The sequence below is a fragment of the Otolemur garnettii genome, unplaced genomic scaffold (assembly GCF_000181295.1).
Source record: "Otolemur garnettii isolate 467f Iridium unplaced genomic scaffold, OtoGar3 scaffold00005, whole genome shotgun sequence".
Classification (NCBI taxonomy): Eukaryota; Metazoa; Chordata; class Mammalia; order Primates; family Galagidae; genus Otolemur; species Otolemur garnettii.
This window is the reverse complement of record NW_003852400.1, coordinates 25,103,540-25,122,524: the sequence shown is the minus strand read 5'-3', so window position 1 is coordinate 25,122,524 and position 18,985 is coordinate 25,103,540. Positions and strand designations below refer to the sequence as shown.

General features: G+C 35.9%; 1 protein-coding gene across 3 annotated transcripts in view; it reads right to left on the bottom strand.

Annotated features, from left to right (window-relative positions):
* C1GALT1 (core 1 synthase, glycoprotein-N-acetylgalactosamine 3-beta-galactosyltransferase 1) overlaps window positions 1-18,985 on the bottom strand; it is a 39,644-nt gene that overhangs the window by 11,187 nt on the left and 9,472 nt on the right. The window lies entirely within an intron of this gene.

The following is an 18,985-nucleotide window of genomic DNA, read 5'->3' as shown; positions in this document are numbered from 1 at the left end:
AATTAGAACACTGAGGAGTATAGGCATAGGTGGCACATTTCTTAAACTGACTGAAGCCATCTATGACAAACCCACAGCTAATATTTTATGGAATGGGGTAAAACTGAAAGCTCTTCCTCTTAGAACTGGAACCAGACAAGGTTGTCCTCTGTCGCCATTACTATTCAACATAGTGCTGGAAGTTCTATCCAATATAATTAGGCAAGACAAGGAAATAAAAGGCATCCAAATCAGATCAGAGGAGGTCAAACTCTCCCTCTTTGCTGACATGATCTTATATTTAGAGAACCCTAAAGACTCAACCACAAGACTCTTGGAAGTCATTAAAAAATACAGTAATGTTTCAGGATATAAAATCAATGTCCACAAGTCAGTTGCTTTTGTATATGCCAACAACAGCCAAGATGAGAGGTTAATTAAAGACACAACGCCCTTCAGCATCTCCCCAAAGAAAATGAAATAATTAGGAATATACCTAGTAAAAGAGGTAAAGGACCTCTATAAAGAAAATTATGAAAACTTAAGAAAGGAAATAGCAGAGGACATTAACAAATGGAAGAACATACCATGCTCATGGCTGGGAAGAATCAACATTGTTAAAATGCTTATACTTCCCAGAGCAATTTACCGATTCAGCGCCATCCCTATTAAAATACCAACATCCTATTTTCAAGACTTGGAAAAAATGATTCTGCATTTTGTATGGAACCAGAAAAAAACCCTATATAGTTAAGGTAGTTCTTAGTAATAAAAACAAAGCCGGGGGCATCACCATACCAGATTTTAGGCTGTACTACAAGGCCATAGTGGTTAAGACAGCATGGTATTGGCACAAAAACAGAGACACAGACATTTGGAATTAAACAGAAAACCAGGAAATGAAACTAGCAACTTATAGCCACCTAATATTTGATAAACCTAACAAGAACGTCCACTGGGGGAAAGACTCCCTATTCGATAAATGGTGCTGGGAGAACTGGATATCCACCTTTCTCCACTCACAAAAATTGATTCAAGATGGATAATGGACTTAAATTTAAGGCATGAAACAAAAAAAATTCTCAAAGAAAAAATAGGAAAAACACTGGTAGATATCGGAATGGGGAAAGACTTTATGAAGAAGACTGCCATGGCTATAGCAACAATCGCAACAATAAACAAATGGGGTTTAATTAAACTGAACAGCTTCTGTATAGCCAAGGAGATAACAGCCAAAGCAAATAGACAACCTACCCAATGGGAAAGGATATTTGCGTATTTTGAATCAGACAAAAGTTTAATAACTAGGATCTATACAGAACTTCAATTAATCCACAAGAAACAAACCAACAATCCTATACATCAATGGGAAAGAGAGATGAACAGAACCTTCTCTAAAGAAGATGGATGAAAGGCTAGCAAATACATGAAAAAATGCTCATCATCCCTAATTGCAAATTAAAACCACCCTGAGATATCATCTAACCCCAGTGAGCATGGCCTGTATCATAAAATCTCAAAACTGCAGATGCTGGCGTGGATGTAGACAGAAAGGAACACTTTTACACTGCTGGTGGGACTGCAAACTAGTACAAACTTTTTGGAAGGAAGTATAGAAACCTCAAAGAACTCAATCTAGACCTCCCATTTGATCCTGTAATCCCATTACTGGGCATCTATCCAGAATGAAAAGAACCCTTTTATTATAAAGATACTTGTACTAAGCTGTTTATTGTAGCCCATTTTACAATTGCTAAAATGTGGAAACAGCCTAAATGCCCTTCAACCCAGGAATGGATTGGTAAGCTGTGGTATATGTATACCATGGAATACTATTCAGCCATTTAAAAAAATGGAGATTTTGCAGCATTTGTCTAACCTGGATGGAGGTGGAACACATTATCCTTAGTGAAGGATCACAGGAATGGAGAAGTATGAATCCTATGTATTCAACTTTGATGTGAGGACAATTAATAACAATGACATGGTGGGGCATGGGGAAGGGGTGAGCAGACAGAGGAGGGTGAGGGTAAGGACAAGAAAAAAAAAGAAAAAGAAAATAGTGACTAATTATCACATAAATTGGATTCAATTCTGACTAAAGTACATTACTTAAACATTAATTTTTACTTCAACTTATTAATATGTTTAGGATACAAGATACTGCATCCTCACTTAAAAGTGAATTATGTTTATAATTTTCCCTTTATAATAATGTATTTTTTCCAATTTTAATATTAGGTGTATCCAGATTAAGCAGAATGATTTTGAAGGATTTCTTCTTTTTCTATTGTCTATAAGATTTGGCATGATCTGTTTTTTGAAATTATCTTTTATTTTTATTTATAAATAATGTCTATTTTTTGAGACTTTGGGGAAAAAAAAGAAGTTAATTGATGACTCCACACTGAACCTCAGAGTCAAAGCATTCTATAATAGACATACTCTTATTTGACAATGTGAATGTTACTTTCTTTGCATTACTATTATTATTGCTTAATACTTTGTTGCAGCAATCATCTGACTTCTTTTCTGAATGTATTTATCTTCATTCTTTACAAGGTTATTGTTTCTAGTCCTAATCTTAAACATTGTTATTGTTGTTAAATTTTAAGTCTTTTTAATTCTGTGATGGCAAAAAGTGGAAACCTAATAATCACATGTATATGTAAAAATAAAAAAAAAATTAAAAAAAAATGTAAATGTCATTCTTAGCTTGGAGAAGACTAGGATTAGCATAGTTTTGAGGCCCATGAACCAAAGCTGGCCTGCCACCTGTTTTTGTTAAGTTTTATGTATGTATTGAATACGGCTGCCTTTGCACTATAATAGAGCTAAGTAGTTACAATGAGGCGATAAGGCCATAACCACTGTGCTACGGGTGCCGAACCGGGCTATGTTCTTTTAAACCAAGCACCTGAATACCAGAAAACCATATCAGAAAAAACTAAATGAATTAGTAAGGTATCAAGACAGAGAGAATTAGTAGGGTCAAGTTTGGAAGAAGACATAAGAGAGAAGGACCTGATATCTGGCACAGCTCTATTCCTCTAAACAGGATAATTACTGATTGTGAAGAAAAAAGGTAAGAGGTAAGCAAAAATCAAAATTCAAAGTCTGCCTAGTTGGGGGTCCCAGGTGGGAACCCCCCACAATAAAGTCTGTCAATGTCTGGAAACAAACAAACAAATAAAAACAAAGTCTGCCTAGGAAGAAAGGTCCTGGAATAGACCAGGCTTTTTATCAAAGACCCTGAGAGGCTACTACAATTTAGCAATACAGGTGAAACAAAACAGATCAACCTTTACCAGGGCTGAAGTCTAGGCTGAAATCATCTCAGCCTAGATGGATGGATACTTAAGATGATCTGCCTTAGCATCATAGAAAAAAATATTCTTGTAGAGAAACATAAAATCACAAAGAATCTCAAATTATTACTAGAATTTCTGTATATTACACAATGTCCAACACGATAAAAAACAACCAAGCATCAAAACGAAAAATGTGATGACAGAGAAAAAAGTAGACAATAGAAACATAGCTATAGGAGACTCAGATAACTGAGTTTCCTTCACTACCTTTGAAAAAACTACTCCTGAGGTGGTCAAGAAATGAAATGACAAGATTTTTAAACATAGGCACAGAACAGAAATAGCTGAAGAGAAAATGTAATAAACTAAAAGCTAGGTCAAAAGAAAATATGCAGAGTGAAGTATAGAAAGAAAAAATAAAGGAAAATAAAGAATTGAGCAAAAAGGCCAAGAGTCGTGGTCTATAATCCCAGCATTCTAGGAGGTTGATGTGGGTGGACTGCTTGAGTTCAGGAATTCCAGGCCAGCCTGAGCAAGAGTGAGACCCTGTCTCTAAAAAATAGCTGGACATTTATGGTGGATGCCTGTATTCCCTGCTACTTGGGAGGCTGAGGCAAGAGAATCGCTTGGGTCCAAGAATTTGAGATTGCAGTAAGCTATGATGTCACTCTACCCAGGGCAACAGAGTGAGACTCTGTCTAAAAAAGAAAAAAATTAAGCAACAGAAATATAAGGAATAGAGTGATGGGGTCTAATATAAGCATTAATTAGAACCTCTGAAGGAACAGACATGTAATTGAGGAGAAGCAGTATTTGAGGAAATGACTGAATATTTTCCCAAACTGAATGATTACCAACACTCAGATTCAAGAGATTCTACAAACCCCCCCAAAATATAATTTTTAACTAAACAAAAAAACTGAAATAGAATAAAATTTTACTTGCAATAAACCTTCAATTACAGTTTTCCTCTAATTTTAGGAAATATTTATATTGTGTTTCTTTCCAGTTCTAAGGCATAAAGAGAGTTAAGCTGCCAGGCTGAGATATGTGTAAGTTTTATTTTATTTTATTTATTTTTATTTTATTTTTTTATTAAATGATAGCTGTATACATTAATGCAAACATGGGGTATAGTGTAGTGTTTTCATATACATTTTGAAATACTTTCATCAAGCTGGTTCACATAAATTTCATGTCATTTGCATAGTCATTGTGATATGTGTAAGTTTTAGAGTAAAAAGCCATTTACAACTACTTGGTACTATGCTATATACTAGGAAAAGCTGCAAAAAAACAAAAACAAGGGCAGCACCTGTGGCTCAAAGGCGTAGGGCCCTGGCCCCATATACCAGAGGTGGCAGGTTCAAACCGGCCCCGGACAAAAACTGAAAAAAACAAAAACAAAACCCAAAAAACCCTTTTCCTGGTGTCACAGAATTTACAGTCTTATTAATTATACAGGCAAGTAAAAACAGCAAAGGAGGAGCTTTAAAACAATAGGGGGACACAGCTAAAGTAATACCAAGAAGAAAACTTATAGCACTAATTCCTTTACATTAAAAAAAGGAAAAAAAATCTCAAATCAATCATTTAAGCTCCCACCTCAAGAATCAAGAAAGAGAGCAAAATAAACTCAAAGCAAGAAGAAGGGATAAAATAAAAGCAGAAATCAATAAAATTAAAAACAGAAAAACGACAGAGAAAAGTAATCAAACAAAAAGATGGTTCTACGTAAGATCAGTAAGATAAAAAAGCCGCTAGAAAGACTGACAAAGACAAAAAGAATAAAGGCACAAATTACTAATAAAATAAATTCAGGAGGTATTGCCAGTTCACCCTGAAGATTTCAAAAGGATGAGGGAATACTAGAAACAACTCGACACATAGAAATTTGACAACTTAGATGAAATATACCAATTCCTTAAAAAGCATAAACTATCACAATTTACCCAATATGGAATAATTTGAATAGTCCTACTATTTTTAAGGAAACTGAAACCATAATTTAAAAACTCCTTGGCCAGTGCAGCGGTTCACACCAACAACCTACAACTTTGGGAGGCAGAGGCGGGTGGAATGCCTGAGCTGAGGAGTTTGACACCAGCCTGTGGGTATTGTGGTAGGCACCTGTAGTCCCACGCTACTTAGGAGGCTGAGGCAAGAGGATCACTGCAACTCAGGAGTAGGTTGCTATGAGCTATGATGATACCACGGCACTCTACTCAGAGTGACAGAGTAAGACTCTGTCTCAAAAACAAAACAAAAAAACTCCAAACTCCCAAAAAATCTCTAAGCCAAGATGGTTTTACTGAAGAATTCTAACATATGTTTAAAAAATAATTTTTAAAAAATGTTTTAACATCAATTATATATAATCTCTTCTAAAAGTAGAAGAGAACACTTCCCAACTCATTTTATCATGTTTATAGTACCCTGATACCAAAATTAGAGAAATAGTACAGAAAGACAACTACAAACCACTACCTCTTCTCATGAATACAGAAACAAAAATACTTAAAAGTACCAATTAGTATGTGAAGTACTAATATATAACGTATTACTAAATAGAATTCAGTAATATACAAAAAGAATTATGATCAACTGGGGTTTATTCCAAGGATGCAAGGCTGGTTCAATATACAAAAATCAATAAATATTAGTCATCAAATTAACCACCAAAGGAAAAATCACAAGATTTTATGAAAGATGCATAAAAGGCACTTGACAAAATCCAATACTCAATCATGAAAAAAAAAACTCTCATAAAAGCAAAAATAGAAGGAACTTCAACCATGGATAAAGAGAAACCTAATAAAGAACAATTTATCAGAATCTAACAGCTAGCACAATGATGAAAGACTGAATGCTTTCCTCTTTAGTTCAGGAATAAAGAAAAGATTTCCATTCTCACCACTCTTATTTGACACAGCACTGTTAAGTTCTGAATAACATAATAAAAGAAAAATAAAAAGTAAAATAAAAAAAGATGAAAAAAATAAAAAGGCAAACAGACTACAAAGGAAAAATAAAACTGTCTCTAATTGTAAATTTGGAGATGATATGAATGTCTATGAGGATAATCTCAGTCTATGAAAAAAATTCCTAGAATGATTTTCAATAGACAAGATTATGCTAAAATTTATATGTTAAGGCAGGAGAACTAGAATAGCTATAATAATTCTGAAAAATAAGAAAAAGGTATGAGGAATCAGTCTACTCATTCAAGATGTTATCAGCTATGGTAATCAAGATAGTGTAATATTGGTGGAGGGCTAGATGCATGGATCAATGGAACAGAATAGAAAACTTATAAATAGACCCACAGAAATACCCTGAACTGATTTTTAACAAAGATACAAAAGCAAATGAAAGGAAGAGAGAGAGCCTTTTCAGTAAATGAAGCTGAACATTCCTGGGCAAAAATGGTTATATACCTCGGACAAAAACTAACACAAAATGTATCATAGACTTAAAGGTTAAAACATGCAAGTATAAAAGTTTAAGAAAAAAAATAAAACTCTTTGCTATCTAGAACTGGAAATACAGTTCTTAGACTTAATACTGAAAGCACAATTCATAAAAGAGGAAAATTGGTAAATCAGACTTTAGTCAAATTAAAAACTTTTGCTGTGTGAAAAAAGCTATTAAGAGGTTGAAAAAACTACAGCTTGGAAGAAAATGTTTGCAAACTACATGTCTTAGTCTGTTTTCTGCTGCTATCACAGAGTACTGAAGACTGGTAATAGAAGTTTATTTGGATCACAGTTTTGAAGACTGGGACATCCATGAACATGGCACTGGCTTCTAGTGAGGGTCATCCCATGGTGGAAAATACCACATGGCAAGAAAGTATGCATGAGACAGAGAGAAAACTAAGGCCAAACTTACCTTTTTATCAAGAGTCCACTCCTGTATGCAGTAGCAGCATTAATCTATTCACAAAGAAAGACCTCATGATCTAATCACTTATTAAATGCCCTATTTCTTGATACTGTTATAATGACAATTAAATTTCAGCATGAGTTTTGGAGGACACAGTCAAACCACAAAATCATATATCTGAAAAAGAATTAACTTTTGGAATATATAAAGAACTCTCAAAATTCAAAAGCAAAAAAACAAAACAAAACTTAACCAACACCAAAATGGGCAAAAGACACTTCACCGAAGACCTATAAATGACATATGGGAGAATGATAAAATACTCAACTTCATTAACTATTAGAGAAATGCAAACTAAAAGATTACTCTACATACCAAGAAAGATGGACAAGGACAAACAATAGTGACACTACCAAATGATGGTGAGGATATGGAGAAAGTAATGTAAAATGGTATTTAGTTACCATGGATCAAAGGTAACCATGAGAAAAATATGTTCTAACTCATTAAACAAATCCAACTTATTATCAAAGTGAGCAAACTATTCAACCCAACAAAATGGAAAGTATCAAAATTTTCTTTTCTTTCAAGACAGAGTGTCACTATGTTGCCCTTTGGTAGACTGCTATGGTGTCACAGCTCAGAGCAACCTCAAACTCTTGGGCTTAAACATTTCTCTTGCCTCAGCCTCCTAAGTATCTGGGACAACAGGCACTCGCCACAATGCCTGGCTATTTTTTTGTTGCAGTTGTCATTGTTGTTTAGCTGGCCTGGGCCGGGTTCAAACCTGCCACCCTTGGTATATGTGGTCGGTGCTGTAACCACTGTGCTACAGCGCTGAGCCAATATCAAACAAATTTGAATGATATGCTCCCAATCTGGTGAAGCTCTCCCACTCATATAGACACCTGCCTGCCTAGATCTTTAGAAAATCACAGAAAAGGTAAAGACAAATCCTACATGCAGCTGCCCAAGGTTCCAGCTCTCTTATTTACCTATTGGGAAGCTAAATGGCTAGACAGAAACTATCAATCAGCAGCAAAATACCCTACTTTGAAACTTAAAGGAAAGATCCAATGGTTAAAAAAGCAATTGTCTATGTGTGGGAAGTGGCAAAAAAGATACTACCCCCGCATTTCATAAGCCAGACCAGCAAGAACTGATTCATTTAAAAATGAATAATAATTCACAGAATTTTAATATCTTATAGTGGAAAAAATGAAACATAGGATATGACACAGAAGAGGAGTGAAAAACATAGTTCTGTATATTTACTACAAAAAAAAAAAAGAAAAAAAATCATACTCTGTAGATGACTGCTTTATAATGAAGAGATAAAAGCAATTATAGAGATAAGAGTAGATATGAAAGATAGGTAATAGAGACACAAGAAAGGAATAGCTTATATTCCAAAGGAAACAAAATAAAAAACTCATGTTTCTGAGGGAGAAAACATATATTTACAGGCTTAAATATCCAGCAAGTTACCATTCAAGAATCAAGATAACCGGAAAACACTTTAAAATACGTAAGGGCTCAGTACCCATATACTCTTGGTACACACTGTCTACTTAAAGATATAATTCAGTCAGAGATGAATCTAAATTCTTAAAACTCCACGAACTCACAAACGGAGAACTCATACAATGAAAGGGTTGGTAAGAGACGTGTAATCCTTTCTAGTGTATAACTTAGTAACTGTACGGTAATTATTAAACAAAGCAGAAATACTAACCTGGAAAGAAAAGCTTCATAGCATAAAATGATGAAAGTCCTAGGCAAAAGCAGCTTCTCTTGCCAACTGAACTAGTGGTGGGGGTGGGGACGGGTGAGAATGTGTTGCTAATAAGTATGTGTTCCAACTTCATAACACGAGTAACTCAGATTTGTGATTTTAAAAACATGAATTATAAAAATCTTCAAACACACAAAAAATGTAACAAAAACCCTCCATACCCCATCACACAGATTAAATTATAATAAAAAAACTGGTATATCTACTTCAGTTATTTTCTCAATTGATCACAATATTTTAATGCAAATCTAGAGAACAAAGTCATCTCATCCCTATACACTACTATATATCTCTCTGAAAATAAAGACATTTACTCACAATCCACAATATCTAACAAAATTAACAATAATTCTTTGGACCCATCTAATCCAAAGTTTATAATCAAATTTCCCCAACTATCTTCTATAATCAAACTGTCTCAATTAGTTTACAAAAGTCTTTTCACAGTTGGTTTGTTCAAGTTAAAATTCAAACTGTATACACATGCACAGACAAAATGAAAAAAGAAGGTAACACTTTATGTAACAAATAGCTATTAAGCATGAACCCAAGTGAAGCACAGATTTCTCTAAAAAAGCTAATATGTGTGGCATTAGAAAACATAGGGTTAAAAAAAAAATAATAAAGCTAATTTTATCAGAGGTGACTGAAAGATATATAATCTAAATAGACAAATAACCACAGAAGAAATAAAAGATGTCAAAAGGCCAGACTTCAAAAATATCAAGCCTGTTCCTGGATGAACTATTTTAATCTTTGAAAAACCATTTTTTATGTTATACAAATCATTCTACAAAACCAACAGAATTTACCAATTCTGGCTCTGTGCCCATAGCACAGTGGTTACAGCTCTGGCCACATGCACTGAAGGTAGTGGGTTTGAACTCGGCCCAGGGCAGCTAAACAACAAAGACAACTGTAACAAAAAAATAGCTGGGCGTTGTGGTGGGTGCCTGTAGTCCTAGCTACTTGGGAGGCTGAGGAAAGAGAATTGCTTAAGCTCAAGAGTCTGAGGTTGCTGTGAAATGTGAAACCACCGCACTCTACAGAGGGTGCTATAATGAGACTCTATCTCAAAAAACAACAACAAAAACTTAACCAATTCTTCTTTTATATAAAAGTTTGATGTCATTATCTGACAAAGTGAACCCCAAAACAGATAGCATAGAAAATCTCAGTCCAATCTCACTCCAAAATAATCACTTGTCAAAGAGAATGCAGCACAAACATTAGTTAGTACCCATCTAAAGCAGAGTTCCCTGGGAACAAGCACTAAGATTAGGTACCTGTGTGAAAGTAATTAGGAATTATTCTGTGGGAAAATACTTAGAGGTAAAGAAGACACTGAAGGTAAGGAAGGTAAACAAGGGTAAGATACCAAGGAAGATCCCATGGAGGATAATTCTAGGTCATTCCTCAGAGTAGCATGGGAGACAATGTAGTCACACCTCAGTTGCTGGGTTAAGGCTGTCCTTTGGAAACAAATTTCCCAAATACTTCACAGCATGTACACTGGCAAAGCAGCCTCTGCTTTGACGGTGGCTCTCCAACAGCGAGAACAACAAGAAGCTCCATGGACTAGATGCTGGGAATGAACACACACCAAATACTGACAAAAACGAAGAGAAAAACAGTTCTACAATAATAGTTTTCATAATACATCACTCTTAATAATGAATAGAACCAGACAAAAGACAATAGAGGACTTAAATCAACACAATAAACAAACTAGATCAAACAGAACAGAACGTTCTATCCAACAATAACAGAATACATATCTGTCTCAAGTACACATGGGACACTAACCAAGACAGCCCCTACGTTAGGTCACAAATAAAGTCTCAATAAATTAAAAAATATAGATATTATACAAAGTATCTTCTCTAACCATAACACAACGAAGTTAGAAATCAATTATCGAATGAAAACTGAAAACTTCACAAATCTGTGGGAATCAAACAATAGACAGACCAAAGATAAATCATAAGAGTTAATTAGAAAATACTGAGACAAATGACAACAAAAACACAATTTATCAAAACTTACGGGACACAGAGAAAGCAGTGCTAAGGGGGAATTTATGGCTGTTACTTTTATATTAAACCAGTGGTTCTCAACCTTCCTAATGCAGCGATCCTTTAATAAGGTTCCTGTGGGTCGCGACCCACAGGTTGAGAACCACTGTATTAGACAAAAAGAAAAATCTCAAATCAAGAACTTTTTTTTTTTTTTTTGAGACAGAGCCTCAAGCTATCCCCCTGGGTAGAGTGGCGTGGCATCACAGCTCATAGCAACCTCCAACTCCTGGGCTCAAGCAAGTCTCCTGACTCAGCCTCCCAAGTAGCTAGGACTACAGGCGCCCGCCACAACGCCCGGCCATTTTTTTTTAGTTGCAGCCATCATGGTTGTTTGGCGGGCCCGGGCTGGGGATTCGAACCTGCCACCTTAGGCGTATGTGGCTGGTGCCTTAGCCACTTGAGCCACAGGCGCCGAGCCAGAACTTATTTTTACAACTTAAAGAACTAGAAAAAGAACTAAACCCAAAGCTACCAGAAAAAAGAAAATTAGGGGTAGAACAGAGATAAAACAAAACTGAAACTAGAAAACTAAGCCTTCTCAAGCTTCTCCGAAAAAAGAAGAGAACACTTCCTCATTCATTTTGTGAAGTCAGCAATATTCTGGTACCAAATCCAAGGAAACTACAAGAAAATTACAAACCAACATCCATTATGACGTAATAATTTTCAACAAAATACTTCCCCAACTGAATTTGGCGGCATGTTAAAAGATTGTACACCATGTCCAAGTGGGATTTAGTTCAAAAATAGTTCGACATATGAAAATCAGCGAAGGTAATACACCATTGCAAGAATGAAGTAAAACATATCTACACACACACACACACACACACACACACGTGCGCGCCCCCCCCCCCACAGAGTCATCTCAGTTAATGCAGAAAAAACATTTGACAAAATTCACCACTCCTTGATGATACAAACACTCCACAAACTAGGAACAGAAGGAAACTACCTCAACACAACAAAAGCCATATGTGAGAAACTCACAGTGGAACGTCATACCCAGCAATGAAAGCTTTCCCTCTAAGATCAGCCCAATTTCATCACTTCTCTTTGACATAGCACTGGAAGTTCTAGCCAGAGCAATTTAGTCAGAAAAAGAGAGAAAAGACTTCCAAATTGGAAAGAAATAAAATTATCCACTTGCAGATGATACAATCTTGTATGCTAGAAACCCTAAAGATTATATACACGCACACACACACACACAAAATTGTTGAAATAAATGTATCCTATTTCTTGGCTGAATTTGATGTCAACACACAAAACATCAGTGGAACTTTTGTACGTTAATAAATATTTGAAAAAGAGAGTCCATTAATAGAATCAAAAAGATGATAAGCAGATAGTAAAGGCTTGTACAACAAAAAAATACAAAATAGTGCTAAGAGTGAGTAGGGTGCTGGCTCCATATATGGAGGGTGGTGGGTTCGAACCAAGCCCCGGCCAAACTACAACCAAAAAAATAGCTAGGCATTGTGGTCGATGCCTGTGGTCCTAGCTACTTGGGAGGCTGAGGCAAGAGAATCACCTAAGCTCAAGAGCTGGAGGTTGCTGTGAGCTGTGATACCACAGCACTCCACCGAAGGTGATAAAGTAGAGACAGGGTCTCACTCTTGCTCACACTGGTCTTGAAATCCTGAGCTCAGGTGAGGAAAAAAATAATAATAAAAAAATTAAAGACATAAATGGAAAAACATTACAAGCTCACAGACTGGAAGACTAAATATCATTAAGATGTCAGTACTACACAAAGTGGTCTACACAGTCAATGCAATTCCTGTTAAAATCCCTACAATGTCTTCTGCAGAAATACAAAAACCCATCCTTAAATTGAAATGGAATCTTCAGGGGCCCTGAATAGCTAAAACAATCTAAAAAGAGGAACAAAACTGGATGACTCACAACTCCTGAATTCAAAACTCATTACAAAGCTAAAGTATGCAAAAAAATATGGTATTGGCATAAAGACAGACATAAGACCAAAGAAATAGTTTACAAATAAATCTTTATGGTTTATTTATGATTTATCATTTATGGTCAAATGATTTTTGGCAAGGGAGCCAAAACTACTTAATGGGCAAAGGACAGTCTTTTTAACAATGGTGCTGGTAAATAGGATATCCACATATGAAAAAAGGAAGTTGGGCCCTTATATAACAAAATACAAAAATTAACTCCAACTGCTAAAGTATAAAATACTGAAGAGAAAAAATGGAGCAAAAAAGCCTCGTGACATTAGATTTGGCAATGATTTCTTGGATATGATACTAAAGACAAAGTCAACAAAAGAAAAAAATAGGAAAATAGAATTTCATGAAAATTTTAAAAATTTGTTCATCAAAAGATACTTTCAAAAAGTAAAAAAGGCAAACCACAGGATGAGTAAAAATATTTGTAAATCATATATGCAATAAGAATTAGTATCCAAAATACATAGATAATTCTTAACACTCAGCCAAAAAAAAAAAAAAAAAACCCAACCAAATTCAAAACTGAGAAAAAGACTTAGACATTTTCCAAAGAAGATGTACAAATGGTCAATAAAAACACGAGAAGATGCTCAACAGCACTAATTATTAGTGAAATACAAATCAAAACTACATCTCACTCTCATTAAGATGGACACTGTCAAAAATCAGAAAGTGTTGGAAAGAATGTGGAAAAACACAAACTCTTGTGCATTGTTGGTGAGAATGCAAAATGGTACAGCTGCTGTAGAAAACAGTGTGACAATTCCTCAAAAAATAAACAGAGCTGCCATATGATTCAACAGTCACACTTTTGAGCATATATCGAAAAGACTTGAAAACAGGTCTCAAGGAGACATTTGTACACCTACATCCACAGCAGTAGTAATCATAATAGCTAAAATGTGTAAGCAAACCAAGTGTCAATCAACAGATAAATGGACAAGCAAAATGTAGTATTTACATACAACGGATTTTCATTCAATCTTAAGAAAATTCTGACATGCTCCAAAATAGACAAATGTTGAAGACATTTTGCTACATGAAGTATTTAGTCAATCACAAAAGGAAAAATCAGGTTTAATTCCACTTATGTGAGGTACTTAGCCAAAATCAGAGACAGAAAAAGAGAATTTTTGCTTCCAGGGTCCGGGAAAGAACAGAGAACTACTGTTTAAACAAACATAAAATTTTAGTTTTACAAGATGAAGTGCTCTGGAGACAGATGGTGGTAACGGTTCCACAATATAAATGTATTTAATACCACGGGAACTTTGTCCCCCAAAATGATTAAGATGGTAAACTTTATGTATATTTTACCATAAAAAAAACAGTGATAAAGATGTTGATTTCCTCCAAATTAACCTATACATGTAATGTGAGCCCAGCTAAAACACAGGACAATTTAAAAAAATTAACTTAGTAAAAAGTATTCTAAAAATTTGAAAAAATAAACATGTAAACATAACTGGTAAAGGAAGAGAAGTAGACTAAGCCTATCATACCATTTTAAAATATAAGAAGATTTTTAAAACTTAAATAATCTGACAAATATTATCCTAAGTTCTATTTGGAAAAATAAGGTGTATGTAAATGGGAAGTTCTCAAAAAGAGAACTGAGAAGGGTAAGGCAATAAACCCAGCTTACCATGTATTATTTAAAATATATTACCTACAAAAAAGAGCTACATTAATTAAAACAATTTGATATTCAGATTGAAAAGACTGTGAGTTTGTTAAAAAAATTCATTTATGGCTGGGCACTGTGGCTCTTGCCTATAATCCTAGCACTCTGGGAGGCTGAGGCAGGTGGACGGCTTGAGCTCACGAGTTCAAGACCAACCTGAGCAAAAGTAAGACCCCCATCTCTATTAAAAATTGAAAAACTGAAGCAGGAGGATCACTTGAGCCCAAGTTTGAGGTTGCTATGCCGTCACGGCACTCTACTAAGGGCCATAGCTTGAGACTCTGTCTCAAAAAAAAAAAAAAAAATGCATTTGTAAATACTGAAGACATGGCACTGAGGAACTTTTTCCTTTACAATCAGACTGTCACAAACTATACTGTTTGAAACTTTATCAATGAGAATGGAACATCCCACTCTTGAATGGATGATGGATCATTAAGAAGCAAAAGCAGCCTTAATTTCCAACTGAGAACTTCAGATAAGGGGTTTCCAGACACAACATTCCACATTTATCTTAACTTCACAGTCTCCAAGGCAACAAACCCTGAGTCTGCTCTTCAACCTAGGCCTGATAGCAACATCATGACATATGGTCTTGTGCTTTAATTTAGCAAATATAGTTGCATTTAAATTTTGCCTATTGGACAAGGAAAAAGGAGACCTGGCACTCTCATGCATCCCTAGACAAATCCCACTGCTGCCCTTCTATGAACAGCTATAGAGTCCAAGGTGAGGGAAGATGCACTCTCCACAAGTTACCTACCCATGCTGCTCCAGCTGAGAGGGGCTCTGCCTCCCCCAGTGGCAGGTCAAAAGTGCAGCCACCACAGCCCACACCTATGCATTCCACTGGTGGCCTAGGGACTATTCCTTCTTCTCCTGTCAGTCAGAGCCAGAGTCTAGACAGGTCCCCATCCTTCTAGTACTCAAGGACACTATCCAAGGGCCTGGAAACTGCCCAGCTCAGTCCACCACCATAGGAACCTGATAACTTCTGCTGGGGTCTGAGGTTGGGCTAACCAAATCTCAGATACCACCATAGGTAACAACCAAGGGACCGGCCTGTCCACCAAAACCAGCAATGCCAGTGTTCCAGTGAGTGCTCCACAACCACTAGTGTCATCACCCACATTATACCAGCTTCCCAGGGGCCTGAGAATCTGCCCACAAGCCTGGATCTAAGCAAGCCACCACGAGACCCAAGAATCGTCCTTCACTAACACTCCTGCCAGCATAACTCACACTGAGGCCTAACACCAGGCACAATTCAGCCCACTGTTGACACCACTGGGCCACCTAGCATTTTAGTCCCCAGCAAATTTCCTTAAAGCCGCCACTAATAATTGTACCCTAAACCACCAAGAAAATTCCAAATATCACCAATAATATATACTGCTGAAGAAGTCATACAGAGATCATTGCACTGCATGCACCCAAATTCAAAGCCAAACCACCTTATTCAACTAACAATATATATACATCTTCTGGAAAAAAATCTACCTGAGGAAAGTAATTTCTAAAAATTGGAAGAGGCAGCTAGTACAATCAGATGTGCAAATAACAACATAAGAGCACAGGAAAAATACAGGCACAAGAAAACATAAAACCAAAGGAATACAAAAATTTTTCAGCAATAGATGTCAATGAAAAAGAATCCACAAAATCCTGGATCAAGAATTCAAAATACTCTCTGGGAGGCCAAGGTGAGTACATTGCTCTGAGCTCACAGGTTTCGACAAGCCTGAGGAAGAGCAAGACTTCCTCAGGCTGGAAAAATAGCCAGGTGTTACAGTGTGGGCCTGTAGCCCCAGCTACTTGGGAGGCTGAGGCAAAAGAATCGCTTAAGCTCAAGAGCTGGAAGTTACTGGGAGCTATTATGCCACGGCACTCTACCAAGGGCAACAAAGTGAGACTCTGTCTCAAAAAAAAAAAAAAAAAAAATTCAAAATACTGATTTTAAGGAAGTCGAGTGAGATAAAAGAGAACTCTGAAAAACAACACAAAGAAATAAAAGAAACCTCAGCATAAAAATATTTACCATAAATTCACATATTTTAAAAAATAACTAATTCTGAAACGGAAGAATTCACTAAAGGAATACAAAATAATTTAAAAGCTTCAACAATAGCCCAGATCAAGGAAAAGAAAGAATCACAGAGCTTAAAGACAGGGCTTTTGAAATAACCCAGTGAAACAGAAAAAAGGAAGAATTTTCTATTTTTTTAATTTTTGTTTTTATTTTATTTATTTTTGAGACAGTCTTTTGTTGCCCTTGGTAGAGAGCCATGGTGTCACACCTCACAGCAACTTCCAACTCTTGGGCTTCAGCGATTCTCTTGCCTCAGCCTCCCAAGTAGCTGGGACTACAGGTGCCCACCACAATGCCTGGCTACTTACTAGAGATGGAATCTGGCTCTTACTCAGGCTGGTCTCGAATTTCTGAGGTCAAGCAATCCACCTGCCTCCCTCAGCCTCCCAGAGTGTTAAGATTACAGGTGTGAGCCATCTCACTGGGCCTTAAGAAAGAATTTTTTTTTTTTTTTAAGAAACAACTTTAAAAATAAGCAAAAGACCTTGTGGTGGCATTTGGGACAACATAAAGCAACTGAATATGCAAATTATTGGTATCTCCAAGAGCAAAGAAAAGAGGATTAACAAAAGGATGAGACCAGAAAGGATTACAAAATCTATTCAATTAAATAATAGTTAAAAACTTCTCAAATCTAGGAAGACATTTAGACATTCAGAGACAAGAGGCTCTATCTCAAGTCAAAGGGCAAATCTTAAGAATAGGATTTCTGTAGAAGAAAACACACCAGACAAACAAATCTTTTTTCAACAGAAACATTAGATGCCAGAAGAGAATGTGATGACAGATTTAAAGTGCTAAGAGAAAAATAACTGCCAGCCAAGGTACTATATTCCCCCAAATTAGCCTTCATGCCTGAAGGAGAAATAAAACCTTTCCCACACAAGCAAGGATTCAAATGGTACAATTACAGAAATCCACTAAACCACAACAAACTATGAAAGAAAAAGAACACAACGGGTACATATAAAACAACAGAAAACAATCAACAATATGACAAGAACAACATCTCACATAGCAATGATAACCTGAAATGTAAATGAACTACATTTTCCACTTAAATGATGTAGAATGGCTGAATGGATTAAAAAACAAGATTCAACTATATGCTGTTTATGAAACAAATTCTCCTTACCAGTAAAGACACATAAAGACTGAATGTAAAGGGACAGAAAAACTATTTTCCATTCAAACAAAAACTAAAAGTGAGCAAGAATAACTAATTCATGTTAGGTAAAACAGACAAAGTCAAGAAGAGTTAAAAAAAAGGGACAAAGAAGTTCACCATATAATGACAAAAGGATTAATCTATCAAGAACTATATAATTCTAAATATAAATGTACCCAACACTGGAGTACTCAGATTTATAAAGCAAATATTACTAGATCTAAACAAAAAGACCGCAACATATTAATAGGGGGAACTTTATACCGCACTCTTAGCATTAGACAGATCATCCACTCCCTCCCTCCCAAAATTAACAAAGAAATATTAGATTTAACTGGGTATCAGACAAAATGGACCTAACAGACATATATGGAACATCCTTTCCAACAACAGCAGCATATACATTATTTTCATCAGCACATGGAACACACTCCAGAATAGACCATGTTAGGCCAGAAAGCAAATCTTTACAAATTTTTTCAAAAAAACTGAAATCATACCAAATATTTTCTCAGACCACCAGGGATAAAAGTGAAAATCAACACCAAGAACAACTCTGAAAACCATGCAAATACATAAAAATTAACATGCACCTGAATGAAGACTGGGTCAACAAAAAAATTAAGACAAAAATAAAAATATTTCTTGAAACAAATGAAAATGGAAACAAAACATATGGAATATAGTAGAATATCATGAAAATCTGTGGAATATAGTGAAAGCAGTGCTAAGAAATTTATAGCAATAAATGCCTACATAAGTAGAAAAATTAACAATCTAACAATGCTTCTTAAAGAACTAGAAAAGAAAACAAACCCAAAATTACCAGAAGAGCTAACAAAGATCACAGCAGAACTAAGTGAAATAGAGACTATAAATAAACAGCCAAAAAGTTGGTTCTTTGAAAAGATAAAACAGGCTCGGCGCCTGTGGCTCAACTGGCTAAGGCGCCAGCCACGTACACCTAAGGTGGCGGGTTCGAATCCCCAGCCCGGACCCGCCAAACAACAATGACGGCTG